Source organism: Frankliniella occidentalis, unplaced genomic scaffold (genome assembly GCF_000697945.3).
Source record: "Frankliniella occidentalis isolate FOCC.00 unplaced genomic scaffold, Focc_3.1 Scaffold3, whole genome shotgun sequence".
NCBI classification, from domain to species: Eukaryota; Metazoa; Arthropoda; class Insecta; order Thysanoptera; family Thripidae; genus Frankliniella; species Frankliniella occidentalis.
Window position 1 is genome coordinate 595,080 of NW_026267133.1, and position 5,784 is coordinate 600,863.

Here is a 5,784-nt window from a genome sequence, read left to right on the forward strand (position 1 = left end):
TGGCGGGCCGGGGCGGGCCGACAAGGACGGCCAGCTAAAAACACCCCCCGGGGGAGCGGGGGAGAGGGTTCAGGGCCCGCTCGCGACCGCTCTGCTGGGCGAGCCGACGCGGTCGACGGAGAGAAGAAACTCGACGCTGACGTCAAGCTGGCACGGCCGACGGCTCGGCCGACGGCCACTTTGCGACACGCGCAACTATGGGATAAACTAGAGAGTACGACCATCCTGGTCGGTCAATCGCCGTTACGAGCAAGAAAAGCTCAGCCTCTCAAGCTTTTGGAGCACCTGGTAGGCAGGCAATGTCCTACCTGCAGTGCATACTGGTACTGCGGGTTGGCCTACCCTCGCAGTCGCAGGCGTCAAGCCCCCGAAACTTGCCGAAATGAATCGGAGAAAAACGGACGTCCTTTATCGACCATCCTTGCACCGAAGGCACCACAAATTGAACCGAAGGGTATAGCAGCATAGTGATGGCCGAGGCGAATTTCCATACTTCCTATAAGTGTTGAGTTTGGCAACGGCGGCAGAGCATTTTGAACGGGTCGAAAAAAAGAAATACCTCGATCTCGCGCGTATACGACGACGCCTCCCAGCCTCCCCGCCTAGCATACCTCCGGCCGTGCGAGTGCGAGGTGTTATAGCGCAGGCTGTTTGGAATGCGTCGGGCATCATCACCCCCCAGCCCCGCACATTTCTACCCTCGCTCCCCCTTCCCCTTTTTCATTGGGGTGGCCAAAGGGCTTTTCCGCACCGCCCTCTAACTAAATTCCAGAGCTTCCCACGCCGTTCAGCCTCCCCGCGCGCCACCACGGCCGCCACCAGCCCCCTCTCCATGTCCTTGGCGCGGCGGGGGGCGGCCACCCTAACGACCCCCCGCCCCGCGCCCCTCGCCGCACCCTGCGGCACAATGTTCAGGAATGTAGAGGACTCCCACCCTCCCTCTCCCCCTCTCCCTCCAGCCGACCTGGCCCGACCACGCGAGCCCGTCAGAGACACGCCGCCACAAAACCACTCAAATCCAATCCGAGGCCTGACCCCGGCCCGCCGCGTCAGCCTCGCCCGTCGGACGACCTAGAGGAGGACAAGACATGCGGTCCGAAGAGGGGTGAATCTGACATCTGACGTGTGTCTCCTCCGCCACATGAAAAAAAAAACACAACATTCACCTTGGAGCTTTTGGCATGAAACTGTCTACTCCTGAATATGGCGTCAACATCTCTGCTGGGTGTCTCCCCACTGCGTTAGTTAGTAAACGTTTTCCCGAAGGTGACCGCCGGGCCCAGCCTCCACGGTCCAGCCAAGCTCCATGCCTCCGCCACCAAGACAAATGGCCCGGCAGCGCACTTTGGTATGATGGCGATGAGAGGGCCTCTGACGTGCGGCCGGGGGGGGGGGGGGGCTGCGATAAAATGAGGAGCGGGGTGGTGGGGGTGGCGGACCAGCCGCTGTTTTTCTTCATCTCCTGCGAGGGCGTAAAAGCGTAGTATCGGGTGCACCCTTCCCTGCCCCTCAACCCACCTTTCTCTCTCTCTCCCTCTCTCTCCTTTCCTCTCTCTTCCCCTCCACCGCCGTCGTCCGCCTCCGACAACCGCAAGGGAGCGAGCGCAGAGCGCAGTGGGAGCAGGGCGCCTGGACGGTAGGCAAGCCCCCGAGTCGGCGCGCACTGCTGTCGCCCAGTTGCCTACCTCCACGGCGGGCCCCGTCGCGGCCGAGTGCGCGCGGAGGCAGCGCGCCTGCGGAGGAGAGGAGTCCGTGAGCCGGAAAACAATGCGCGCAATGCGCGCCTCTGTCTCTTTCTATTATTTCCCGTCGTTATTCGCCGCCCCCGCCCCCCCCTTTCCCCCAGCCTCTGTGAGGGTAGGCCACCCGCCGCAGCCAGCAGCGAGCACTCAGCTCGATCCCCCTTCACACCTCCCCACCGCTGCGCTCCCCTGCAAAACACACGCACGCCCCCGGCTCGCTCTCCCACGCCCCTCCCTCCCCCCCCCCCCCCCCCCTCCACCTCCCCCTGCCGCCCCCGCGCCTCGCCGCGCATGCCAGCCCCGAGGGATGCGAGAGCGCGCACCGTGCCCCCGCGCCGCCATGCCCCCTGTGACACCCCTTTCCCGTGCCCCGCGGCGGAGCGCCGCACCCCGCCACGCCCCGCCACGCCCCGCCGCGCCCCGCCACGTCGAACGCCGCGCCCTCCCGGCAACGCCGTGCCACGCCGTTGCAATCTCTATTGGCAGGCCTAGGAGGCGGAGCTACCCTCTCTTCCTTTCAGCCGAGTCGAGCAGGGTTCGTTTTTCACACTGACTGATGATGCAGGTGGAGTGATGAATAGAGACCAAACTTTTGGTAACCACTATTTTTAGACAGTCCCCTAGAGACTGTCTCTACCAGAGGACAAAGTTACCCCCTCCACTCCCCCCCTTTGCTATCTACAGAGAGTGGGCGACCGGCGTGTGTCACTGTGTTTGTTTGTGCGTTTGGGCAGTGGGCAGGGCAGGCTGCCTCCTGTTCGCCAGCCGCCGCCACGCCACCGGTGTGCTCTCTGCGCTCCCGGACCGCTGTCGGCGCTGTAGCTAGCTACTTACTTGAGCTGTACGAAAACCTGAGGGGCTTTGCAGCCTCGTCAGGGGGGACGTTGTAACGCTCAGTTTCCTCTCGTTACTATTTAAATGTTCCCTCCCTCCTTTGGCGCGCCTCTTCCCGCCACTCACACTCGGGCCAGGGACTACTTTGTTTCTGGCTGACAAGTCCAGAGCGGACTACATCCGGCACATCCGCCATTTCCGGTAGTGAGTCAGTCGCCCTGAGTTTAGCAAGCCGGCAGGTCCGGTAATTTTAACTTAAATCATCTGGAAGATTATAATGGCTGGGCCATTTATTTGTTGAGCTTCTGCTTTTATAAGCTGTACAAGTGAGATTTGATAATGAATTCCGGTGAGTTCCAGTGGTAATTCTGGATATTTTGCTGTTCTTATGTGGGGCACATTTTCTAACCTCGCACCTCACATGTGTCATCCAGGTTATGATGATTATAGACCCGATGCGGTTTCTGTATGGAATTAACAATCCTCCTAATATGCCATCGGTGAGTTAGCCTCCTTTAGAAAATGATCCATGATGAAATGTCCTGCCACTGGTTTAATACCTGTGTCCTTTTATTCCAGGGTCTTATTGTTTAGCTCTGGCAATGTGCTATTGTTTATCTGTGATGTTGGACCTCCGGCGGCATAAATATATTTTAACGTAAGATGACTGGTGTTTTGTGTTACTTTATGTAACCTTTTGATTGTTCTGATTTACTGTCTGGTACAGCTTTATTTTGATTTGTTGAATCTTGATATTCTTAGCCCTGTATAGGCTATTTCGTTGACAATATTCCAAAAGGCTCCAAAACTCTTTTCAGGGCAAGAATCTTATAAGGTATTCCGGGGAACTGGAAAAGAAGAACAGCACGAATAACAAAGGGGCCTGTGATTCGTCGCTCAAGTGGAGGGGGAGACCGGGCGACGAATCACGGGCCACCTTGTTATTCGTGCTGTTCTTCTTTACCCGTTCTGCGGAATACCTTATTTTGATAGTGTCTGCCCATTCCACAGTGGGCAGACTTTTCCCTCCATACTTTTCGTGGACGCGGTTTCATCCTCTCGAGGTACGGCGAAGGAGTCCCGGAGTGCACAGACCACGAGACAAGCCGGCTCATCATACTTATACCCAGTTGCCGTGTTTTTTTTGGTCGGTCCGTTGCTGTGCCCCGTGGCGCCCCAGGCGCTGCTCGCCTCCCCGTGGTCCTCCCTCCACTGCCCGCCACTCCCCCCCCCCCCCCCCCCCGTGAAGGGCGCGCCGGGCGCGCGTGCCGCCTGGGTGGTCGCAGGGTGTGCTAAGGGCCGAGCCGACAGAGGGGCGCGGGGACGGGGGTGGGGCTGCCCTTCGGAAGGCCCAGGGGACGCAGGTTGCCCGCGGGGTCCAGGTGGGGGGAGGGGGTGGAGTAGGAGATGGAGGTGTGTGCGCCGAGGCTGGGGGGTGAGGCGGGGGCTGCGAGCGGCTCAGCGCGGCGCCACCCGCAGCGGTCGGCACGGGGATCTGGCGGGGCGTGGCGGGGCGGGGCGGGGCGGGGACTGACTCAACTAGACAGCCCTTCATGAATATTCAGGTCCGTGAAAATGTTTGGCCATCGCGGTCACAGCGGGAGTGGTGGTGTCGTCGCTGGGCGAGGAATGTTAAGAGCCCCCCCCCCCCTTTTCACCCCCTCGCTCCAATAGCAGCCCTACCCTGCCGCCCGGACGAAAGAGGAAAACTGCGCGCAGCCAATTACTGTGGGAAGGCGACATCGGGCCGGGAGAAGAGGAAGCAGGCCGAACAGGTCAGCCCTCGGGTCAGCCTGGTCAGCCACCGTCACAGAGGTCCTGGATGTCGGCATGGTGTCGGTCGGCCCCTGAGAGAACCTGAAGGCCCCGCGCTTCTTTTAGCTGTGTTTTAGCGAGGTCGGTCAGCGGCGGGCGGGGCGGCGCGTAGCGGCAGAGGCGCCTCGGTCTAGTCTGGCGGGGTCGGCAGGCGGAGCGCCCGCTCGGCGCGGCTGGAGGGGGCGGCACGGGGTAGGGGTGGTGGAGGAGGGGAGGGGGTGCTGGGAGCGATTTGCGCGAGCGGGGAGAGGGGGAGGGGGGCAGGGCGAGAAAGGGGCTGCAGCTGGGCCCCAGAGGCACAGCGGAGCGTGGCGAGAGGGAGAGGCGGACAGCGGGAATGAGAGCGAGAGAGCAAAGAAAGAGCGAGTGAGCGAGCGAGCAAGCGAGAAGAGGGAGAGGGAGAGAGAGATAGAGAGAGAGGGTGGGAGAGACAGAGAGAGAGAGAAGCAAGAGGGAGCGAGCCACGCCAACGCGCTATTTCCCCTGCTCTCCCCCCGCCTGCCCCTCCCCCGGCCGCTGCTCCCCCGACTAAATAATGAACGGTCCGTGCAGCACACGCCTTCGCGCCGCCCCCACCCGCAGCGCTCCTCTCCGCCCCCGCGCCGCCCCCGCGCCGCCCCCGCTTCCCTGCCTGCCACCCTGCCCTGCCCCAGCCCGCCTGACGCTACGCGCTGCGTGGCGCTGTGCCGCGGCGGCTGGAGCGGCGGCGTGGCGCAGCGTGGAGCATCACGGCCTCCCTGTACTGCCTTCCCGTCTGGACCGCTGGGTATCGATCCATCGGGTGAGCCGGGCCGGGCGGAGCCGGGTGAGCCCAGCACCAGCGGGCCCGGCCGGCGCGGCCCCGACCCGCCCCGCCGGGGCTGGCCTGGGCTGCGGCTGTGGCGGCCCCACCACACCCCGCCCCACCTCAGGCCACCCCGCCCCGACGGGGTCCGAGCGCGGTGGTGTGGCGGGGCGGGGTGGTAGGCAGCCGGAGGCCGTGTCGCAATCAGCGGTCCCCCTGCTCCCGCCCTCCGCGCCCCTCCGCGCCGCGCCCCCGTCACGGCAACGCGAAGCCCCCGTCACATCGGCCCATCGGCGCCCCCAACCCCTCCCTCTCTCACCCCCTCCCCCCTTCATCTCGCCTGGCTGCATCCCCCGCTTCTGTCCTTCGTCTGTCCCCGAAACGGACACCCGACCGACCCGACCTGCGCGACACCCGACAACAGGACCCTATTTTACTCTTACTTAATTCTTAATTCGCTTTGAATTTTGTATGTTAACCGATGGTATTGATGGTAGCTGCCTGTTAAGGATTGATTAGACGTGAAGATCTGCATCATAGCCAGGACGACGGTGCCGTCTGTCTGTCTGTCTGTCTGTCTCTCTCTCTCGCTCTCTCTCCCTCTCTCTC

General features: G+C 62.4%; 1 long non-coding RNA gene across 1 annotated transcript; it reads left to right on the top strand.

The window, feature by feature from the left end:
* Positions 1 to 2,759: 2,759 nt before the first annotated feature.
* Positions 2,760 to 3,243, top strand: LOC113216582 (uncharacterized). Its single transcript, XR_003304016.2, has 3 exons — positions 2,760 to 2,925; positions 3,011 to 3,076; positions 3,156 to 3,243. It is a non-coding gene; the product is annotated as an uncharacterized LOC113216582 (long non-coding RNA).
* The last annotated feature ends 2,541 nt before the right edge of the window (positions 3,244 to 5,784 follow it).